At 42.2% G+C, this 24,118-nt stretch overlaps 1 protein-coding gene across 1 annotated transcript in view; it reads right to left on the bottom strand.

Moving 5' to 3' along the window:
* FMN1 (formin 1) overlaps window positions 1-24,118 on the bottom strand; it is a 471,169-nt gene that overhangs the window by 427,754 nt on the left and 19,297 nt on the right. The window lies entirely within an intron of this gene.

Raw genomic sequence — 24,118 nt, 5'->3', positions numbered from 1 at the left:
TATCATAGTCATTACACCGAGGATGAGACATCGATACCTTCTATGCGTGGACATACTTTAAAGTCCCAGTAATACAACTCTCAGTGAAAACAGCAATTAGACAACACCACAACGCGATCAGCTGCCAGAACACGGGGGCAAGACTCAACATCATTCAGTGACATCGAAAACTGCAAGTTTCAAATAAATGCTTTAAATATAGATAATTTGGAGAGTCACACTTTTTTTTTTTCAAAATTAGGAAAACCACTAAACTTAAGAGAGCTGTCATATAGCTGAGGCTGGAGTAGCACTGTTTAAACAACTGTGATGAGATTATCGACAACACTGGTTAGAACTCGGTATCTTTGGGGCTCTGTCCGTACCCATACGTCCTCATCAGTAAACTGAAATATTTCTTATTTCCAACCTACCTCTTAACTCACAGGCTAAACTGACACTTTCTGATCTCTACTTTATGGCATGCACTACCCCAGACACCCCCATATGTGTGACCTCATTGAGTTTCCCAACTGTCTACTGCTGGAGGTATTATTATCCCAATTTGACAGACGAGGAGACTGAATCTGGGGGTGGTTAAGATCACACAATTGGTAACTAGCAGAGCCAAGATCCAGATCCAAGGCTCTGACTCCAAGTCTGGCACTTCTTATATGATACCAACACTGCCTCCATTGTTCATACCCCTGGCCAGAAAGGAGGTGACTAGCATCCAGAAGGTAGGATGCTGGAATGTAAACATCGGCCTCTTAGTCATTTATGAGCACGTGAGATACTTCACAACAAGAATGTCTGGAGTGCCTAAGATGTGCCACACACTGTGCTAAGTGCTAAGGTTATTACAGTAAATAAGAGACGGTCCCTACTCTCAGGAGCTCACAGTCTTGCAGGAGCCACTGGAAAGCTAAGAGGCAATTAGAATACGGCATGATGAGTGCTGCAAAAGGACAAGGGCAGAATGTGACAGGGCATGTGGGAAGAACGTGAAACCGATCCTGACAAGTACGTGAGAGAGGGCGATGTCTAAGCTGAGATCTAAACAGGTTTCTCCCATATACCTGGAAGAGCCTCCAATTCCCATTAACCAAATATCTTTCCATTCTTGATTTAAATTCCCTCGCATTCTGAAAGTCTTCCTTCTGTGCCAGTCAGCCAAGACTGCTCTGCTAACATTTTGTGTCTATTTCCATTATTTATTATATATTAATTTATAATATTAAGGGGGAACTCATTGTGTTCAGACCCCAGAATATTGCCCTACCTGTGTGTGTGAATACACACACCTTGAAAACTAAACATATATACACCTTTCTAAATGCGTAAGTCTAAGAACTGGGTTTATGAAACTATTCAGAGGTAGAAGCAAATACTTGGGTGAAAAGTGAGCTACACTGTAGTTTATGATAGCAAAGACTGACAGTATGCATCGGAATCGACTTGATGGCAACAGGTAAGAATGCAACAAGGAAGTAGTTTAAAAAATTATGGTGAATTTCACTCTTCAGACAAAGATTAGATTGGACTATGAGACATCAAATGATACTCGTGAAGAGTGTGCTTCTTAGCTCAAGTAGATACAGGAGACTAAATGGGCAGCTCCTGTCCACAGGTGAGATGAGAAGGCAGAGAGGGTCAGGAGCTGGTTGAATGGACACGGGAAATCCAGGGAGGAAAAGAGGAGCACGCTGTCACAGTATAGGGAGAGCAACTAGGGTCATGTAACAATGTGTGTATAAATTTTTGTATGAGAGACTAACTTGAATTGTAAACTTTCACTTAAAGCACAACAATAAAAAAAAATTAAGGTGAATTTACACAATGAAATATATGCAAATATTTAAATTAATTTTAAGAAATTTTAAAAACATAGGAAAGTGCTGTGATATAATATAAACAATTATAATTTTGTAATGCAGATCCACACTTTTAAAAGTTCAAAATATTACGTGGTTATTTAAGATATTTAAGATTTGTAGGGATTGTGGCAGTTTTTACTTATTAGTTTTTAAAATAAGTTGTTTTTCCAACATTTTCTATAATCATATACATTTATGTTTATACATATACACACACACAGACATTTATATAAGGAGCCCTGGTGGCACAAATGGTCAAACAATTAGCTGCTAACCAAAAGGTTGGTGGTTCAAACCTACCCAGCAGCTCAGCAGGAAAAAGACCTGGTGATCTGCTCCCATAAAGATCACAGCCTAGAAAACACTATGGGGTAGTTCTACTCTGTCCCATGGAGTCACTACGAATCAGAATTGACTTGACAACACCTAACAACAATAAAATACCTATATATATATTTATATTTCTTTTTAATGAGGGAAAATATAATTTTTTTTCCCAAAAGGCTTGGGAAATTATCTTTCAATCACTCTGTAGATACTCCAGTTTTTAGAGCCAAAATATCCATATTAACTCTATCATAAATTTATAAGATGTTATAGTTTAACAAACGACACACACACACACACACACACACACGCACGCACGCACACACGCACACACACACACACTTGTACTAAGAAAACCTAGATACGTGTTCTGGTGCCATCTCTTACCAGCTATGCGTCCTTAGTGGAATTTACTTAAATTCTTGGTCTCAGTTTCTTCACCTGTCAAGCAAACAATAATACTTGTGATGCCCATCATAGGGTCGGTGGGAGGACCAAATAAGACACTGTCTGTATGAAAAGCTGTATTAAAATGAAGATGAGGGTGTTTGTTTCCATCGACTTACATGGTGCTCTTTCTGAACAAGTCAATGTCACTTGAAGACAGAAACAAGTTTGAAAAACCTCTAATCATATGTGATTTTCAGTGTATTTTTTCACTGTGTGTTGGTGTGATTCAGATCGCTCTCTGACAGGCTCCAATGGGACAGGGATCATGTCAACTGTATATTCTCGGTGATTTCTCACAGACTGTGAATGTAAACATGCAATCCCAAGTGCCTACCTCGGAAAATGCCTCTCACAAACACAACGACTCCAGTGTGAGTTTTATACAGAGAGATATTAATATCTTTATAGACCATCTCCTGAAAGTGACCTGCCTGAACAGCCATGAGGACAAGCCATCAGGAAGCCGATGAGGATGGCAGGTCTCAGCAGCGGAGAAGTACAACCAATGTAATCAACACACACCAGATAAACACCCTCTGGCGACAGTCCAGCCTCAAGTGATGGAAACACCTCTAACATGTTATTAAATCTTATTTAAGTAAACAGATGTGAAGCAAAGCACTTTCAGATCCTGGGAAAAAGATGCAGATGACACACAGCATGTTATCATTAGATTCCCATGCCTGCCTTGGCCCTCTCTCCAATAAGGGAAGAACAGAGATAGGGACACCGAGTCCCTGAGAAGTCCCTGAAGTGACCTACACCGTCCTCCCCACTCAGGGCACTCTTCCAGATCAGTTAGGCAGAGCATGTGAAATACTATTTCCTCTGGTTCAGAGGAAGTCAAGAATTTCCTTTTTCTTCCTTTTTTTTTTAATCCCCACAACCCCCAAACTCCTTTCCTCCTCCCCTCACTTCCTCTTCCTCCTCCTCGCTCCTATCCGTAAATCCTTATTTCAATTCCATTAGTCTAAAGTATGAGCAGCTGAATGTTTTCAATGAAACAGTACTTCTTCAAAAATATTCTATAGCTGGACTGAAGAGACTGTAGAAACCCCAAGAGTATGGACCCCGGACACCGTTTTAGCTCAGTAGTAATGAAGTCACTCCCGAGGTTCACCCTTCAGCCAAAGATTAGACAGGCCCATAAAACAAAACGAGACTAAAGGGGCACAGCAGCCCAGGGACAAGGACTAGAAGGCAGGAGGGGACAGAAAAGCTGGTAATAGGGAACCCAAGGTAGAGAAGGGAGAGTGTTGACATGTCATGGGGCTGTTAACCAATGTCATAAAGCATGTGTACTAACTGTTTAATGAGAAGCTAGTTTGTGCTGTAAACCTTCATCTAAAGTACAATAAAATATATTTATATAGTCTAGAGCTTCAGCCTCACCAGCTGGGACTACAGCAGTACTTCTCCGTCCTGCTCTCTTCCATACTCCAGGCAGGAGAAGTGGATGTTTCCTGTTTTGCTCAGGACTCTATCTTGATTCCCTGTGGTCAATCGCCGTAACTAAAGATAAAGAATCCGCTGGTTTCTTCTAGTCCTCAGCACACAGGCTTCAGGTGAGAAGTACCTGTGTACAAGCAGGTGCTCAAAGGAGACAGCGGATTTCTTCCTAAAGCAGCCACTTTATGTTATTTGGAAAAAGAGCCCCAGACTGGGACTGGCATGATATTACGCTGCAGAGCTCTGAACGCCACAGATAAATGACCGGTCATTTGCCGTATTAATATTCATGCATATTTTATACTCCGGATACTCACCACACTTAAGAGCAGAGGGAAAAAAATGCAACAGGAACATCCAAACCAACAGCTTCCCAGCCAATCATTCTTCTTGGTGAAGCCTACAAGGAACTTCTGCAGCCCTGGTGATCGGTTTCCTAGGAATATCCTTAATTGTCTTTTCTAATTCCAAAGACAACCACCACCTGAACTCTCCCACCTCGGTCTCCAGCTCCTCCCACCTGGTGTCACTGCTGAGACTTGCATCTCTTTAACCACACCCTCCATGTGACTCCAGTTTTCCCATCCTGGAGGAGGCGGCCAGAGGGCCCGCTCCTCTGTGAGCACACACCCCCTCTACTGGACAAAACACTTGGGAACACATACATCTGAAAAAGGACCACAGAATTCTAGAACAGAAAGGAACACCTAATTAATTCCTTGCCCTCCCTTTGTGGATGAGAAAACTGAGGCCGACAGAAGTGCAGTGAATCCACAGAATCACAGACAGAGCTGGAGGCAGAAGTACTGCGTTTCTCTACCCCCATGCCAACTGTCATCATCACGAGGAATTACAGGTCCTTCGATGTTAACTTACACAGGAGAAAGAACCATGCGTCTGAGTCCATGGGAGTCTTCGGGCCACGAGTTAAAGCACTCCCCCAGAATGCTGCCATCAACACCCACGCAGGGTGTTATGGTTGGAAGGCCTGATCTCTGGTCCCAGTTCCAACCCAAATAACCTCGGAGACTCTGGGAAAGACACTCAACGTCTCTGGGCTTCCACTGCCTCCTCTGGGAAGTAAAAGAGAAGAGATGATAGCTAAGGGGACCTCTCACAAGATGAACCCATGACGTCTATGATGCTCTGTAAATGACTGGACTAAGCAGTGCCAACAGGATCATAGCACTGTACAGGCATGAGCTTTGACTTGTATGCTGGAAGCCTGTGTCCTAATCCTGGCTCAGTTACCAAACAGCTAGTGACCTTTGGGAAGTCATTTCATCTCTCTGGAGTGCTGTTTGAGGAACAGGCTAGAGGCTAGATAATATTCTAGGCAGGAAGATGATCCCTCTTCAACCCTGAAGATTCTATAAGTAATGCCAACTAGTATTGACACTTCCTTCTAAGGGCCCTAAGAACCCACAAGGGCATATTCACATAGTTTGGGACAAAGCAGAAAATTAACTTTTCTACCTGTTTTACAATAAGTGTAACTAAGAGTAAATAAATCAAGCCATTTGTTCAGAATTCCGAAGGACACAGTTGGCACACTCACTTCCAACCTGCCCTTCGGTGACACCATTAGTGTCGAGAACTACCATCTAACCACACAGCTTCCGTAAACCATGCTAAAAAACAGGTAGGGGGCCACCGCTTTATGTGAAATAAGTAGATGTAATAAATTACCATATCAGAGAATTAATCCCCATGGGTTTTAAATGAAAAGGAGCCCTGGTGCTGCAGTGATTAAGCTCTCGGCTACTAACCGCAAGGTCAGTGGTTTGAACCCACCAGCCGCTCCTCAGGAAAAACAAGTGGCAGTCTGCTTCTGTGAGGATTACAGCCTTGGAAACCCTATGGGGCAGTTCTGCTCTGTCCTATAGGGTCGCGACAAGTTGGAATCCACTCGATGCCAACGGGTGGGTTTAGATTAGGCTGTAAGAACTGACACAGAGCTTAAAAGGAAGAGACAAAAAGGGCAGAGTCCAAGGACGGTTCAGGAGACAACAGGGGAGGGAGCTTCCCCATCTCACCCACAAACGACCCGGTACACAACAGATTAAATAAAAAGTGGGTGGCTGCCATGCAAATACAGTGTCAAAACAAGTTTCCTAGTGCACCGTCACCCCACCATCCACCAGGCTGCTGCTACGCAGGAGTCCTGGAGCTGCTATGGACGTAACAGGAGACAGCAATGCACTGAGACGGCTGAATAACCCACTGCTGGAGGGTGGACAGTGAGGCCAAGCGGAAAGTGACTGAATGGAGAAAACTATGACCCTACAAGAGTTCCTTTACATCTCTGAGATTCGGCGATCTTTCCTTCAAAAAAAACAGAAGAAAATACATTTAAGTCACCATCACCCATTGCTGTCGAGTCGACTCCAAGTCATAGTGACCCTGTAGGACAGAGTAGAACAGCCCCATAGGGTTTCCAAGGCTGTAATCTTTACAAACGCAGACTGCCACATCTTTCTCCTGCGTCGCAGCTGGTGGGTTTGAACTGCCGACCTTTTGGTAGGCAGCTGAGCACTTAACCACTGCGCCATCAGGGCTCCTGAGCTAAAATAAAAGCAGCCTATAAATCTTAAATATGTTGTAATACTGAGTTTTTCCCCTTCAAATTATCTTCCAATGAGCCTCCTTTTTTTTTTTTTTTGGTCCCCCAAGGAATTCGAAAAGTGGGTTAAGATTCAAACGAAGCGCTGTTGGACCTGCATACACGAAGAGCAGTAAGTGCTTTAAACGTTAAACGTTGAATCTACAACTGTTGGAGGACCCCGTCCTGGAGCTTTCTTCGAAAGGCCCGTGTGAGGTTTTGAGAGCCTTCAGAATCCCACCCCCCCGTGGGTCCTCTTTTGTAGAAACGTGTCCCTGAACACAAGGACATTGTTGATTTGAATGTTGGTACAAACCGAACAGCAGGAAGATGTCAGAACAAGATGCGCTACGGCGCAGCACAACCCAGTTAGAGAGAGACCGTCCGCTCTGTCCGTCTGCCTTCCTAGGGCTTCTTCTCCTTGGCGTCAGGCGGAAGGATCTCTTTCACACCTCACAGCAGCAGGCACTGTCCTTCTGAAACATGAGAAAAGTGCCTCCCTGGGGAACAAGGACGCCCCTTGGCAGGGGTGAGCGAAGCAGGAGAGACGGAAAGCTGAGCTGGCAAGGCCTGTGGTCACTGGATGCTACTGGCATCAGGCAGGCTGCTTCCCCAGGCTCGTGCAATGTTCTTAACTATATCACTTTACACTGGGCAGAATTATAATTGTGGATTACGTACTCGCACTACATGTCCTATTAATGAGCTATACAACCACGGGACAGACTTAGGCCCCCACATCCCCTGTCCTGCTTTGCTTTGCCCCACCCCATTCTCATTGCTAACATATTTATTGTATAACTTACTGATTACAACCAGGGGCCGTCGAGTGGATTCCGACTTGTGGCGACCCCACGTGTGCCAGAGTAGAACTGTGCTCTGTAGGGTTTCCAACGGCTGATTTCTTGGGGGGGGGGGGCACTAGATTTCCAGGCCTTTCTTCTGAGGCACCTCTCAGTTAGCAGCCAAGCGTGTTAAGCATTTGCATCACCCAGGGGCTCCAGCTGACTGATCACTTTTGTTTCCATTTTGATTTTCACCCCTTAAGAATGAATGTAAGCAAGCTCCATGAAGACAGGGTTAACTTTGTTGTGTTTGTTGGGCCCCCTGCTGTACTCACTGCATCTAGACTAGTGACTGACACTGATAGGGTTCAGTAAGTATTTGTTCAATGAGTGACTTCAGTGACTCACAGATACAACCACAATCATAATGACAGCTGTGTTCACCGTTAAGGTGCAGAGAAGACAGTTCCAGGTCACAGGCAACATCACAGATAACTGGCAGTGCGGTGGAAAGGCAAGGAATATTTAACACCAGCATCCCAGTCACAGTCTGCTCTGTACTTAGCAAGTTACTCTTTTTGTCTCTCCCATTCTCCGTCAAACGGTGACAACATTATCTGCTTCAGGGACAGGACTGTTAGCAATTGCATATAAAATACGCTACATGATCTCGGCCTCGAAGAGGTTTGAATCTACTGGAGGAACACGATAAGTATAGATTTTTAGGCACATATGCTGTATTCCCACAGAGACAAGGACAGAAACCGAAGCACAAACACGAGTGACAGAAGCGTTTGGGAACAGCTCAAACAGGAATGGAAAATAAGTATTGGATCTCCTATATCTACATAAGTCCTGTTTGTACCCATCCTATATCATCGTAATTGGTGGTTCTTATCCACAGCTGTCTCTCAGTCAACGCCACCACGACTGTCCCCTCTCAGTCCCCGTGGCAGGGGGACCCTTCACGACTGCAGCCAGTTCCGCGGCTCTTCCACATTTGCCTCATCGACATGAGAGGCAGGGACTTGTCACAGGTAGGAGTTGGAGGGAGAGATGAGGGCCTGCATTTCTAGCTGGTCAGATCTGGGTTTGACTCCAGGGTCCGCCACTTACACGTGTCCCTGGGTGGCGCAAACAGTTTGTGCCCAACTACTAACCTAAAGGCCGGTGGTTCAAAGCCACCCAGCGGCACCACAGAAGAAAGGCCTGACGATCTGCTTCCCTAAGATCACAACCATGAAAACCCTGTGGAGCAGTTCTACTCTTTAACACATGGGGTTGCCGTGAGCTAGAACCAACTCCGTGACGATGGGTTTGGCTTGGTTTTGTGCCAATGACCAGTGGAGTAACCTGGGCAATTGACTTCACCTCTCTTTCTGTTTCCTCATCTATTCTATTGTGTAGACTGTGGTTTGCATTAAATACAGGTAGTCCCCGACTTATGACGTATCTGAGTTATGACAAATTGCACTCACAAGCGTCTGCTTTTTTTTTGGAACATCTTACCGTTAGCAATAGGTACTACGTACCATGTTGTAGCTTGTAATTTGTTGATGTTATCATTCTCAGATATTCACGTACAGATGTTTATATGTTTCCAACCCCCAAAGATGGGATTTATGAAGATACTAATAATAGAAGGCAATAATAATGAAAATGTTTTTAAAAAGGAGGCATTTGACTTACGTCAGAAACGAGTTACAACAGTCATCGAAACAGAAGCCGGTCGTAAGTTGGGGATTATGTGTAGATTTATGAAGTGTCCATCTCAGTACCTGGTACCTAGTGAGTGCTTCGGAAATGACTGCTGTTACTGTTAAGGCTATTTATCAGCCACTGTCTGTGGGCATAAACTGTGTGTCACGGCACTGGCAGGACTAAACTCAATATAGGAAAATGAAAGGAACGAAGGGATATGAGAAGGGGGAACCCCAGGAAAAGGCCTCTGTTGGCAGGACACTCTCATGGATTGTCTACGCTTGTGTGGATTAGATTTCTATCAGGTAGCCTAAAGCCGAGCAGGCTGAAGATACATCACCACCTCTCAGCTGCTGGACCCCGCAGCTGTCGTTCCTCATTCCCCCTTGCTTCCTCCTATTTCATCTTCTTCCCTCTTGCCAATGTGACGTGTAGCCTATGCAGGTGTCCCTATCTCCCCATCCCGCCCTAAGCACAGCTGAGTATGTCCCCCAAAGACTGTCCCCGGTGAGATACCGCCTTCCTCCTGCCTAATTCCTCAACATGGACACGCAGAGGCTTGAATTCGCCAAGCAAGTCTGCATTTTCGTAGCTTACTAGGGAGGCTGACACCTCCTAACAGGGAGGATACCATCACGGTTTGTCTCTGTTTCACGGGGCACACAGCTTTGATAATTCTAATCAACAGGTTCCTAAGTATGAATGCTATGAATTAGGGCTCCCAAACCCACTCAGGTATCAGAGTTTATGCCTTCATGCTTCTCCCCTCCCTGGATGAGGAGACGGTGGCCATAGCAGTAGAGACGAGAGAAAGGGTTCAGGACAAACGCCAGGAGCAGCACTATCCCATACTCTGCTCTGGACCTTCATCTCCGACCTAACCTGAAAGGCGCCTCATATTTCAATTCCTAGATATCTTCTTCATGAAATTTCATCCTACATCTAGTCTGTCAGAGGCTGATGTGTTTGGGCTTCAGTCACCCCAGATGGGAAACAGAGGTAAAGCAAGTGAGGGGGGTGGAAAGAAGACAGCGCACACGCATGCGCGCGCGCGCGCGCGCGCACACACACACACACACACACAGAGCACACACACACCCCCCATACTTCAGACCTTACATATGCTGCTGTGGGGCCTGACCACTCATCTGAATGTTCCAAGAACCAAAGAACATCAGGCTTGCAAGCACCTCTGCAACAGATCACTTATTGAACTGCCATCATTTTACAGATAAGACTGATGAGGTTCCTGGGAAACTGACTTATCAAGATCACCCAGCTGATCAGTGCAGAGCCAGGAATAAAACCCACATCTTAGAGAGATGAGGGCAAACTTGAAGACACTATGAAATTTAAAATCAAGTTTTTCTTTGTTTTCTCTGAGAAGGATTTCTCCTTTCTATGTAAGTGTTTTAAGGTTTCAAATAAGGAGCTCTGGTGGCACAGTGGTTAAGTGCTCGGCTGCTAACCAAAAAGTTGGTGGTTTGAACCCACCAGCTGCTCCGAGAGAGAAAGATGTGGCAGTCTGCTTATGTAAAGTTTACAGCCTTGGAAACCTTATGGGGCGGTTCTACTCTGTCCTAGAGGGTCGCTATGAGTTGGAATCAACTCAACGGCAATGGGTTTGGGTTTTTTGTTTTTGTTTTTGGTAAGGTTCCAAATTTTTTTTCTAATGAATATTTTCAAACATATACAAAATTAAAGAGAACCATATAATGAAGCCCCACATACACATTCATCTCAATGCAACAATTACCAAGATTGTGCCCCGTTTGCTTCATCAAACCCTCTTCTTTATTATTATATTTACTGTGGTAGCATATATATAACATTTGCCATTTCAACTATTTTAAAGTGTACAATTCAGGGACATTAATTATATTCACCTTCTTATGCAACCATCATCACCATCTGTTTCCAAAGTTTTTCTTCACCTCTAACAGAAGTTTAGTGCCCTTTAAGCAATAATTCCCCATTTTCCCCTCTCCCCTACCCCCGGTAACCACTAATAAACTGTGGCTTCTATGCATTTTTCTATTCTAGATATTTCATATAAGTAGGATCATTCGATATTTGTCCTTTGTGACTGACTCACTTCATTCAGGATGTTTCCAAGGTGTATACATGTCATAGCATGTACCAGAATTTCAATTATCTTTATGGCTAAAGAATATTCCATAGTACGCATGTACACGCAGTCCCCAGATTACAAACAAGTTCCATTCCTAGGTCTGTGTTTAAGTCAAATTTGTACGTAAGCCAGAACAGTTAGTCAAATGTTTGTCTTAGTATATAGTGTACCTTCCTATGCATAAAAAACATTAAAGGAACGCTTCCAGATACACTAAAACATCTTTAACATAATAATACAGTAATAATAATGTTTTGATACACATCGCAAAGTAGCACCCATTTGTTATTACAAACCATTGTATGTACCTCGAATTTTTAATATAATAGGCTTTACAGGGGTTGTTTCATAACTACGGGTTGTAAGTAAGTCGGATGTTCGTAACCCAGGGACTGCCTGTACCATATTTTTTTGATCTGTTTATCTGTTGATGAACACTTGGGTTGTATTTACCTCTTGGTTATTGAGAAGAATGCTGTAATGAACACTGGTGTTTATGTAGCTAAGTCCCTGCTTTCAAATCTTTTGGGTATACAACCTAGAAGTGGAATTGCTGAGACACATAGTAATTCTGTGTTTAATTTTTTGAGGACCCACCACACTGTTTTCCATTTACATTTAAGGTAATAACTGACAAGAAAGAACTTACTTCTGCCATTTTGCTTTGTTTTTTGAGTGTCTTATACCTTTTTGTCCCTCATTTCCTCCAATACTGCATCACTTCTGTTCAGCTACTTTCTTATAATGAACCATTTTGATACCCTTCTTCTTTCCTTTTGTGTATATTGTTTAGATATTTTCCTTGTGGTTACCATGAGGATTACATTTAACATCTTAAATTTATAATAATCTAGTTTATACTGATACCAACTGAACTTCAGTAACAACAAAAACTCTATTCCTACGCCTCTCCTCTCCTCCTTTACATAGTTAGTATCATAGATTACATCTTTATACAGTATGTGCCCAACAGCATAAATTTACAATTATAGTTCATGCATTTGTCTTTTGAAATCACGTAAGACATAACTACTAAAGTTACAAACCAAAAATATCATAAAACCTGTCTTACATTTGCCCATGAGATTATCTTTATCGGGGATCTTTGTGTCCTACATATGGCTTCGAGTTATTATCTAGTGTCCTTTAGTTCTATTTAAAGAACTCCTTTTAGGATTTCTTGTAAGGCAGGACTAGTCATCACAAACTCCCTCAGCTTTTCTTAATCTGAGAATTCTAAATTTTCCCCCATTCTTGAAATACAGTTTTTCTGGATACAGAATTCTTGTGGGACAGTTATTTTCTTTCAGCACTTGAAATATGTCATTCCACTGCCTTCTGACCTTCACTGTTTCTAAGGAGAAATTAGCACTCATGCGTGTATGTGACAATTCACTTATAGGATTCTTTCTTTACATTTGTTTTATGAGAGTCTGATTATAATATATCTCAGTGTGGGTCACTGGAGGTTTATTCTACTTGGAGTTTACTGAGCTTTTTGGATGTGTACATTCATGACCTTTATCAAATTTGTAAAGTTTTCTGCCATTAATTCATCAAATATTCTTTCTGTCCCTTTCTCTCTCTCTTCTCCTTTTGGGATTCCCATGATGCAAATGTTGGTTCACCTGATGGTGTCCCATAAATCTACTAGGCTTTGCTCAGCTTTCTTGATCCTTTTTTCTTTTTGCTTTTCAGACTCAATCATTTAAACTATCTTATTCTCTAGTTTCCTGATCCTTTCTTGTGCCAGTTCAAATCTGCTGTTGAGTATATCCACTGAATTTTTCATTTCATTTATTATATTTTTCAGTTCCAGTAATTCTGCTGGCTCCTTTTTATAGTTTCCTTTATTAATATTCTTGGTATGTTTGTGTATCATTTTCATGATTTCCTTTAGTTCTTTGTGTTTTCCTTTAGTTTTTTGAGTATGTTCAATACTGTTGTTTTAAAATCTTCTATCCTGTCCATTCTGCAGGTTTCCATAGACATGACATCTCTCCCTCTGTCTTGTTCTTTTGAATTGCCCATAATTTCCAGTTTCTTTGTATACCTATGTTATTTTTTATTAAACCTGAGACATTAGACTATCATAACATATTAGCTCTGGGCATATGTGTGGATTTTTAACTCCCCCATATACACGGTGCTTTCAAAAATGCTAATTTCTACAAGTAAGAAACCCTAAAGTCATCACAGCCTTCAGTCTTTGCATGATGCTCTCTCTCTCACCCTGTATGAGCTCTGATTCAGGCCAGACTGAGTCATCAGTCCTTCAAGAAGCTCCTAGACAGATCCGAATAACACAATGAACAGTCTGCCAGCAAAGTCTGCCCTGTTCACTCCAGAGGCAGAGATCAGCCCACTCTGAGAACACAAATTGTGATCTGCCTCTGTTGCAACAGCAGCCACAGATGCCAAGCCAGAATGTGAAGGGGCAGGGAAAGCAGAAAACATCTTTTCCTCCCACTTAAAATTTGCCTTTCTCTTGTTTAAGCTTGCAGTTATTTGCTGCAATCTCTGTATATCTTTCAGAGTTCTCACAGAGTTTACATTACAGGTTTCTAGTGGATTCTCTTGGTGCTTATGTGGAAACATCAGGACCTTAGACCTGCTCACGCCACCATCTTCTTGGAAGTCCTTTTCCTTTATTTTTAACTGAAGTATTTTAAAACAATTCCCAGTCCTCATATTATTTAACCTCTACATAACTCCAGTATGTATCTCTTTAAACAATCATGAAAACATATTGTTTTTTTGTTATTATTATTATTATTTTTATTATGATTTAGGTGGAAGTTTGCAAAGCAAATTAGTTTCTCATTAAGCAGTTAATACACAAATTGTTTTCTGACATTGGTTGTCAACCCCATGATGTGCCAACACTCTCCCCTTCTCCATCCCAGGTTCTCCGTTTCTATTCATCCAGTTTTCCTGTTCCTTCCTGCCGTTTCATCTTTGCTTTGGGGTGGTATGCCCATTAGTCTCGTGTACATAATCGAACTATAAGGCACGTCCCTCAAGCATGCTATTGTTGGCCCTACAGACCTGTCTAATCTCTGGTGGAAGGCTGAACCTCAGGAGTGACTTCAATACTGGGTTAAAAGGGTGCCCGGGGCCATACTCTCGGGGTTTCTCCAGTCTCTGTCAGACCAACAAGGCTGGTTTTTGTTTTTGTTTTTTTTTTTCCTGTTGTGAATTTGAATTTTGTTGTACATTTTTCTCCCACTCTGTCCAGGACCCTCTACTGTGATCTCTGCCAGAGCAGTCGGTGGTGGTAACCGGGCAGCATCTAGTTGCTCTGGGCTCAGTCTGGTGGAGGTTGTGGTAGTTGTGGTCCGTTAGTCTTTTGGACTAATCTTTCCCTTGTGTCTTTGGTCTTCTTCATTCTCCTTTGCTCCAGCCAGAATGGGACCAGTAGATGTATCTTCGATGGCTGCTCACAGGCTTTTAAGACCTCAGTTGCTACTCACCACAGTCGGATGTAGGACATTTTCTTTAAAGACTATGTTATGCCAGTTGAGCTAGATGTCCCCCAACAAACATACATATGCTTATATCAGTGATTTTACTGGGCTCCCACGATGGAGTTTCTTATTCAGTAGACTTGGAGTGAGGTTGAGAATTTTCATTTCTAAAGTGTTCCTAGGTGATGCTGACACTGCTGGTAAGCGACCACACTTTGAGAACTGCCATCTTACATAATCAAAATGGCATTATCACACCTAACACATGTAACACTAATTCCTTGGCATCACCTACTATCTAGCCCACATTCAATTTCCCTGACTGTCTCAAAATATCTTCTTACAGAAGGCTTGTTTCAATCATATTGCAAACCAAGTCCACAAATTATATTTGGTAGTTGGGTCTCTTAAATTTCTTTTATATATTTCCAGTCTCTCTCCCTCATCTCATTCTGTCTATTTGTTAATGCTTTTGACTTACTGAAGAAACCAAGACAGTTCCACATGATGGATTGATCTGCTGGCTTCCTTGTGGTGTTGTTTAACTTATTTCTCTATTTTCCAGATCCCGTAAGCTGAAAGTTAGCCTCAGATTCCTGATTAGATATAGATTTAGCTTTTTTTGGCAAGAATACTCCATAGGTGGTGGATCTGTGGGTGGTAAAATGAAGTTTTAAATTTTAACTAAGGGAAATATTTGGAACACACATTTAAAAACACTACCTGCCCTGGTGGCGCAGTGGTTAAAAGCTTGGCTGCTAACCAAAAGGTCGGCAGTTCGAATCCACCAGCTGCGCTTTGGAAACCCTATGAGGCAGTTCTACTCCATCCTATAGATTCTATAGGGTCTGTATGAGTTGGAATTGACTTAACGGCAATGGATTTGGGTTTTTATTGTTGTTTTTGTTGTATCTTACCTCATTCATATTGACTCATTTCCTATCCAGTCCACATCTGACTTTTTCTCTCTTCTCAACAAGACTTAGCTGACTTTTCTTTTTCTATTCATCAGGGTTGGCCTATGTGATTGGCCAGGAGGAAATTAATCCCATGCATTAATTGGAGCTAAAATTAATGGCAAACACTAATTTGATGGATTTATATCAGTGAAATTACCTTCTCAGTCATAAAAGAATATTTACCTAATTGGGCAATTTTTTTTAATTTAAAAGATAAAAATGCAGAAGCCAAAAACAAAACAAGAACTGTACTGTAAAACTGTTGTCCTTCAAATGATCTCATTTCTCCTCCTGCACACACTGAGGGCATGAAATGGTGGGAAAAGCACAGACTCCTAAGGGTTACATGAAATCCCATATAATTAGCCTAGCACAGTTGGGGACACTGTAATACGTGTCAATTCCCCACGACTTATTCACTCCATTCTGTGAACCTTATTGTTGGTTTATCTAGAATTCTACACCAGGGCAGGGAGTAAAGAAGAGCTGGGTACTTGGCAGTCGATTAATTAACAATGAATAGACTCTTCCAATCTCTCCTCCTGGTGAAATGGATGAGAGGACACACTGGCCAATGTAGGCAGAGACACATCTGCGTACACTGGAGGAAATTTCTGCAGTCACTTTTAAAAAATAACTTCTAGTAATAATCAACTCTGAGCTACAGTGGGGCACTGATCAAAAACCTAATTTTAGATATGAATTTTCATGGGCAGGAATAAAAAGTCATACTTGTTGAACCAGTATTTAAGTAAACAGTATGGGTGAAGAAAAAAAATTATGAGAGCGTTTTAATATTCTAGTACTCTAAAAAATTGGCACTGATGTAATGCTTAACAAACTTGGTTAGAATAATCTCTGTTAAATGTTGAAGTTGTCAAGGATTTCCATTTATTTGGATCCACAATCAACGCCCATGGAAGCAGCAGTCAAGAAATCAAATGACATATTGCATTCTGCAAATCTGCTGCAAAAGATCTCTTTAAAGTGTTAAAAAGCAAAAACGTCACTTTGAGGACTAAGGGGCACCTGACCCAAGCCATGGTGTTTTCGATCACCTCATATGCATATGAAAGCTGGACAATAAATAAAGAAGACTGTAGAAGAATTGATGCCTTTGAACTACAGTGTTGGTGAAGAATACTGAATACACCATGGACCACCAGAAGAACACACAAATCTGTCTTGGAAGAAGTACAACCAGAATGGTCCTTAGAAGTGACAACAGTGAGACTTCATCTCAGGTACTTTGGACATGTTATCAGGAGGGACCAGTCCTTGGAGAAGGACATCATATTTGGTAAAGTAGAGGGTCCGCGAAAAACAGGAAGACCCTCAATGAGATGGACTGACACAGTGGCTGCAACAATGGGCTCAAACATAGCAACGATTGTGAGGATGGTGTAGGACCAAGCAGTGTTTTGTTCTGTTGTACACAGGGTCGCTGTGAGTCAGAACCGACTTGAAGGTGCCTAACAACAACAAAGTAGCATTCTGCAAGAATTGTTGCTTATTTCTTTCACTTATTCTGGGCATCAAAATCTTGTTTACAGTAATTAGGTAAGACTCCCAAATCAGTTATAGTAATACCCAAAGCAAGGGCGATTCTTTAACTTACGACTTTATAATGGCAATAAAGAACTATGTACAATCCAGTACAAATTAACCTAAGGATAACTATATGCAACAAACTATAAATTATATATGCTGGATTTCGACAGCATGTTCTAGGTCCTCTTATTGAAAAACCAATTAAAAACCCATTGTGAGCATGTCTGCAAGATCAGTCTCAGTTGAGGTCAAATCAGGTATGGAATCTACTTCATTCATTGCTCATTCACTGGGATCATCCCTTCCTGTGGTCCCATGCCAGTCTTCATTGGTTTTTAATTGTTCCTTTGTATGAGAAATATTACACGTATGGGCAGAAGATTGTCTGCTCTTGCTTATGGAACTGATTAAAGTCCCTTTTAGGTACCAAATCTTTATCATCAGAATGTGGAAGGAGATTTGTTCCCTTCCATATGCTCTACAAAATGCTTGTCATATGATTTATTTATGTTGATTGGGTGCTGAGAATATAAACATGAAAAAGATATAACCCTATAGTAAAGGAATCCACAATCTACTGATTGATACCAGCTTCTATGGAATTGGTCGAGTGGGTTTTTATGAACACTTTTACTGAAATCCAGCAGTCCTTTTTCTATGAAGTTTCTATGGAAAAGAGTGATGGGGAGGGGAAGGAGAAGAATTTGTCCTGGAAATCAGAAGCATACACACTTGTCGTCACCAGCTATCAAATTCATGACCAACCGTTTTGAATATACAATCAAAAGGCAATGTCTTTGAAAATACATAACCTAGCACAGTGAGAGCAAAGTACTTAAGGGCTACAGTGAAATCAACTGGAAAAGTACCATATCAGCACTGAAAAGAGAAATTTTACTAGCAGCTATAGTTTCATCTGTAGTGACGTGATTAAGAGTCACCGGGAGGTGCAAATGGCTAAGCACTTGAAGGGTGGCAGTTTGAAGCCACCCAGAGGTGCCTCAGAAGAAAGGCCTGGCGATCTATATCCGAAAGGACATAGCCATTGAAAACTGTATGTCGTTCTACTCTGAAACACTTGGGGTCTCCATGAGTCAGAATCGACTCCAGGACAAATGTCTTTTGTTTGTTTGTTTTTTGGTAACGAAGTGATTGCCTGACATTGAACTTGCCACTTTACACTGGCTATCTTATTTACTCTTCATAATAACCCTATGAAGTATAGTCTGTTATGACCATTGCAGAGATGAGAAAACGGATCCCCAGAAAGGTTACATAACTTTCATTAGATTATAGCAGCAGAATTCAGCCTCAAGCACGTTCTTCCGTGATAATCTCTTTCAAATCCATCCAGGCAAGTACAGAGAAATCACATGGATTGAACAACTAAAATTTATTTAGTTTTAATAAATCAACAGTCTGGCCAAGTAAATGAAGGACAGTAAACATATATATGAAGATTAGTGAATAAGATCCGTAGGAACCTTTCAGAAAGACAAGATAGCATTTTAGTGTTTTTGAAAAAATAAAATAAAGCATCTATTATATAATGAAGAAAATCTTCGTTTGCTAAGCAACACTTCAGGCATCAGTTAAGTTTACAAGACAAGCAAAGTCTGGGTGAATGCTCTGTTATTAGAACCATCAAGTCTGAATATTTAGAGCTAAAAGATCCTCAAAGATTTACTGTCCTCAGAGAATGATTCTAAGTTTCTTATTTTACCATGAACAACTAGAAATTCAGGGATACGACTAATGATATTTCAATTATTATATAAAACTATTTTACTTTAATAGAATCTTTATCATAATTTATTTAATTGGTGAGCAACTAAATTCTTAATTTATTTTTCAAAACTTTACCTCTTACTAGGGCACACCTGCCCAAAAACAAAGACGAGAAGGCAGGAAGGGACAGGAAAACTGGACAAATGGAAACAGGGAACCCGGGGTGGAGAAGGGGAGAGCGTGGACACGTTGAGGGGTTGGCAACCAATGTCACAAAACAATTTGTGTATTAATTGTTTAATGAGAAACTAATTTGCTCTGTAAACTTTCACCTAAAACACAATTTAAAAAAACTTTACCTCTAGCTTCATACTGACCTTGAGTCTAAATAATAATATTACTCTCGATTATAGCTGCATATCACCTTGAGTTTAGGTACTAATGAAAGCTAATCATTAATGGCACAAAGGCCACCAGGTAATTGCCTCTCGGGGAAGTTTCAAGGGCTCCAGAGTAAATACTGAAGTAGTTAATGTAACCCAAACTCAAAGTCACCAACAATCCATGTTGTGTTGTGTGTTGTCCAGTTGAACTGACTCATAAAGACTCTAGATGACAAGTACAACTGCCACACAGGGGTCCCTAGGCTGTAATCTTTATGGGAGCAGATTTCCAGGTCTTTCCTCCCACAGAGTTGCTGGTGGGATCAAACCATCAACCTTTCAGTTAGCAGCCAAGCATTTAACCATTGCGCCACCAGAGCTCCTTTTAAAAATCCATGTAAGTTTCTTCACATTGGTGGTGGGAGCAGTATATGAAGAAAAAGAAAAAACACAAAATTGGAGTTAGAAGATCTGGACTATTCTATCATTGGGTATCATATCAACAGTTATGACACTTTGGATGGAACTCATTTTCATTATCTGCAACATGAAGGCTGTGATGGTTACGATTGTCTGTCACCTTGGCTGGGCCTTGATTCTCAGTGTTTTTATGTGATCACTCCCATGACAGATCTGTTGTGAGCAGCCAATCAGTTGAAAGGAAGTTTCCTTGGGGGTGTGGCCTGCATCCAAATGTAAGCAGACGTTCTGGCTTTTTGCTCTGCTCTGGACCCTATGGTGGCCTCCTATTCACCTGACCTCCAGTTCTTGGGACTTGAGCTGTCAGCTTATCTGCCAATCTTGGGATTCGTCAATCTTCACAGCCTGTGAGCGGAGCCCTGCTCTCGGACCTGCCGATCTTTGGTTTGCCAGCCCCTGCAGCTATGTGAATCAGGAAAAGCCTTATTGTCTTGTCTACCAATCTTGGGATTCGTCGATATTCACAGCCTGTGAGCAAGAACCCTGCATTCCGAACTGCCGATCTTGGGTGCGCCAGCCCCTGGGGCTACGTGAATCAGGAGAAGCCCCCATCCTGATTCACGGACTTGGGACATTTCAGCCTCTACAATCACGTGAGCTGTTTCTTTGATATAAATCTCTCTCTATATATATATTTATACGCTTTACTGATTTTGCTTCTCTAGAGAGCCCAGCCTAAGACAAAGGCCCTGGACCAAAAGATTCCTCCCAGCTTTAAAATTTTATAATCACTGTTAAGAGGCAGCAAATACCCACCAAATCATATACTTCCATGTGGAATTTGTAGAACTGCCACTGGTTTTTAAAAAGGAAGTTAAAAATTTTTCAAATGCCTTGATGGTCTATGTTTCCAAAGACTTATATTTCCTGGTGGGAGATATTTTATTTTTTTAAAATATGTCAACATATTTTACCTCTCTAGGCAAAGTATACTTATTTCGTTTTTTTGGGATTAAAACAAATCCTGATGCTACTACTGGGCAACAATATGCCTGGAAGAAAGGCAATGAATAAGAAAGAAAAATAAAACTGATTTTGTCCATATGCAACTTTTCACATATGGCAAAAAGAACCAGTTCACCTGCGTATCCCATTTTAATTATAATGAGGGGTGGAGACCACATTTAGCCATATGCGCCACTGTAGGTGATAAGCAATTAAAACTCTTCAAAAATAAAGTTTATCTTGAGCTAATTTTACTGGGTACATCAAAAAGAAAACAAAGCAACCACTACAGACCTGACTTTTCAGCTCTCATTTTGAAGGGGTTCTCGTTTTATGGAAAAGCCACTGGGGCAAAGGAACCAGTTCATTCACCATCCAGTACATACTAACTAGTCAAGTGCCAGACACTATGGTAAATGCTGGAGGCACACAGATAAACATTCCATGATTTCAGTTCTTCAGGGGCTCACAATCTAGTGTGAGACCCATGTCTTAGGCTGGGTTCTCTAGAGAAGCAAAACCAGTAAAGTATATAAATACATATAGAGAGACAGATTTATATCAAGGAAACAGCTCACGCAGTTGTAGAGGCTAGAACGTCCCAAGTCTGTGGATCAGGGTAGAGGCCTCTCCCAATTCACGCAGCCACAGAAGCTGGCAAGCCCAAGATCAGCAGGTCGGAGAGCAGCGCTCCTGCTCACAGGCTGTGAAGGTCGATGAATTCCAAGATCAGGAGGCAAGACCACAAGGTCTCTCCTGATTCACGTAGCTGCAGGGGCTGGCAAAACCAAGATCGGCAGGTCTGTCAGGTCCGAGAGCAGGGCTCCGCTCACAGGCTGTGAAGATCGATGAATCCCAAGTTCGGCAGATAAGCTGATAGCTCAAGTCCCAAGAACTGGAGGTGAGACAACAGGAGGCAGCCACAGGATCCAGAGCGAGCAAACAGACAGAACGTCTGCTTATATTCAGATGTAGGCCACACCCCCAAGGAAACTCCCTTTCATCTGATTGGTTACTCACAGTATATTCAATCATGAGAGTGATCCCATATAAACACTGAGTATCACAGCCCAGCCAAGCTGACACACAATCTTAACCATCACAACCCCCTGCAAACAATCACAACAACGTCAAGTGTTTTAAAATGGAAGGTGCACAAAGAAGTAGCTGGAATATAAGAGAAAATGCTTAACTCTTATGTAGCTGCAACAGAGGCCTCAACCCATCTCATGGCGAGCTCTGAAGCCTTTGTACCCTCCGGCATAGATCAGTAACTGGAAAACGCTTCCCCTGAGGAGGTGTACCCTTGGGTGAGGCATCTCCCTCTGGCAGAAGGCAGTTCCTGGGGAGGGACTCAGGCTGAGCCATCAGGAGGCAACATGCCCAGCAGCTGAGGGAATGGGTGCTGAGGTCCTGAAGGGGGGATCTGGGTGGCACACACAGCTTCCACTATACCACCTTTGTCATTGATCAACTTCCCCGTTTTTATGTTTACTATTCTATTGGGCTTTTTCCTATGAAATAATTTCCAGACATCTCTCTGTCTCAGTCCCCTTATTCTGCAAATTGTCAATAGCCCCGTTCAAATATGTGCATGGAAACCCATTGCCATTGAGTCAATTCCGACTCATAGCGACTGTCATGGATTGAATTATGTCTCCCAAAAAATGTGTGCATCTATTTGGCTGGGCCATGATTCCCAGTATTGTGTGGATGTCCTCCATTTTGTGATTGTAATTTTATGTTAAAGAGGATTAGGGTGGGACTGCAACACCCTTACTGAGGTCACATCCCTGATCCAATGCAAAGGGACTATCCCTGGGGTGTGGCGTGCACCATCTTTTATCTTACAAGAGATAAAAGGAAAGAGAAGCAAGCAGAGAATTGAGGACCACATACCACCAAGAAAGCAGTGCCAGGAGCAGAGAGGGCTTTCAGACCCCGGGTCCCTGTACGGAGAAGCTCCTAGTCTGGGGGAAGACTGATGAGAAGGTCAACAGAGAGAGAAAGCCTTCCCCTGGAGCTGACACCCTGAATCTGGACTTCTAGCCTACTAGACTGTAAGAAAATAAATTTCTCTTTGTTAAAGCCATCCACTCGTGGTATTTCTGTTACAGCAGCACTACTAGATGACTAAGACAGCGACCCTATAGGACAGAGTAGAACTGCCCCATAGAGTTTCCAAGGAGCAGCTGCTGGATTCGAACTGTCGACATTTTGATTAGCAGCCATAGCTCTTAACCACTGTGGGGATATACGCCATTTAAACATGGCTGCACTATTGACAACTGCAGCCCCCACAGGCCTCTATGCTGCACAGCATGTTGAGACTTGTCCCCAACATGTTGAGACTTGTCTCCAACATGTTGAGACTTGCACGATTTGTTTTCCCAAACCTATTGTCCCTTTACTGATTGGCTTGTTTACCTGAATTCCTTCTCCCTTGCCCGCACCCAAAGCCCATTGTTTTGTTAATTGCTTTATTGCTTGCTGTATTGACTATAAAATAAACTCATGGGACTGAAGCGGGTTCGACTCCTCAGAGTGACCCTCCTGGCCCCACTTCTCTGTAAGAGTTGTGGCATGGTTACTGTCTCCGCCGCTCGCTGAGACAAACCACTATGCCAACAGGGCTCCTTGTACATATAAAACCCACTGCTGTCGAGTTGATGCCTATTCATAGCAACTCCATAGAATAGAGTAGAATTGCCCCATAGGGTTTCCAAGGAGCAGCTGGTGGATTCGAACTGCCGACATTTTGATTAGCAGCCGTAGCTCTTAACCACTATGCCGCTAGGGTTTCCCTCATACATCTAGTTAGACCCAAAACTCCCGATCTGTCAGACTATATATAGCACTTTCTCTCTGATACGAATATCTATTACTAACGTAGTCTGGCTTGTTTTTTTAAAAACAGCCACCTTACCCAACTGACTCAAAATCAATATACTGGCAACTAGAACTGAAGCCAAGGTCTCCTACAGCCTTCGCTTGTAAATGGCTATTTTTAATCTAAATGCAGGATGCTTCCATTGTCCTTTAGACTTTAATCTTGTTCCATTTAGCACAGGAAGAATTTCACAAGCTTTGATTCTGTTATCTAACACCTCTCTCCGTTTCGGTTTTTCTCTAAATCTGATGAAGAACGCCAACAAGATGTTGAAAGAAGAAGATCTCAACAGGCCACCGGGCAGTGATGAGTCTCGTGACATGCCAGTCATGACATGCCAATGATGCCTCCTGACATTCTGACACAGATCCGTTATCATCCATCGGAGTCTGACATTCTGACACAGATCCGTTA

Source organism: Trichechus manatus, unplaced genomic scaffold (assembly GCF_000243295.1).
Source record: "Trichechus manatus latirostris isolate Lorelei unplaced genomic scaffold, TriManLat1.0 scaffold00076, whole genome shotgun sequence".
NCBI lineage: Eukaryota > Metazoa > Chordata > Mammalia > Sirenia > Trichechidae > Trichechus > Trichechus manatus.
Note: the sequence above shows the minus strand (reverse complement) of the source record. Positions and strands in the feature narration are given on the sequence as shown.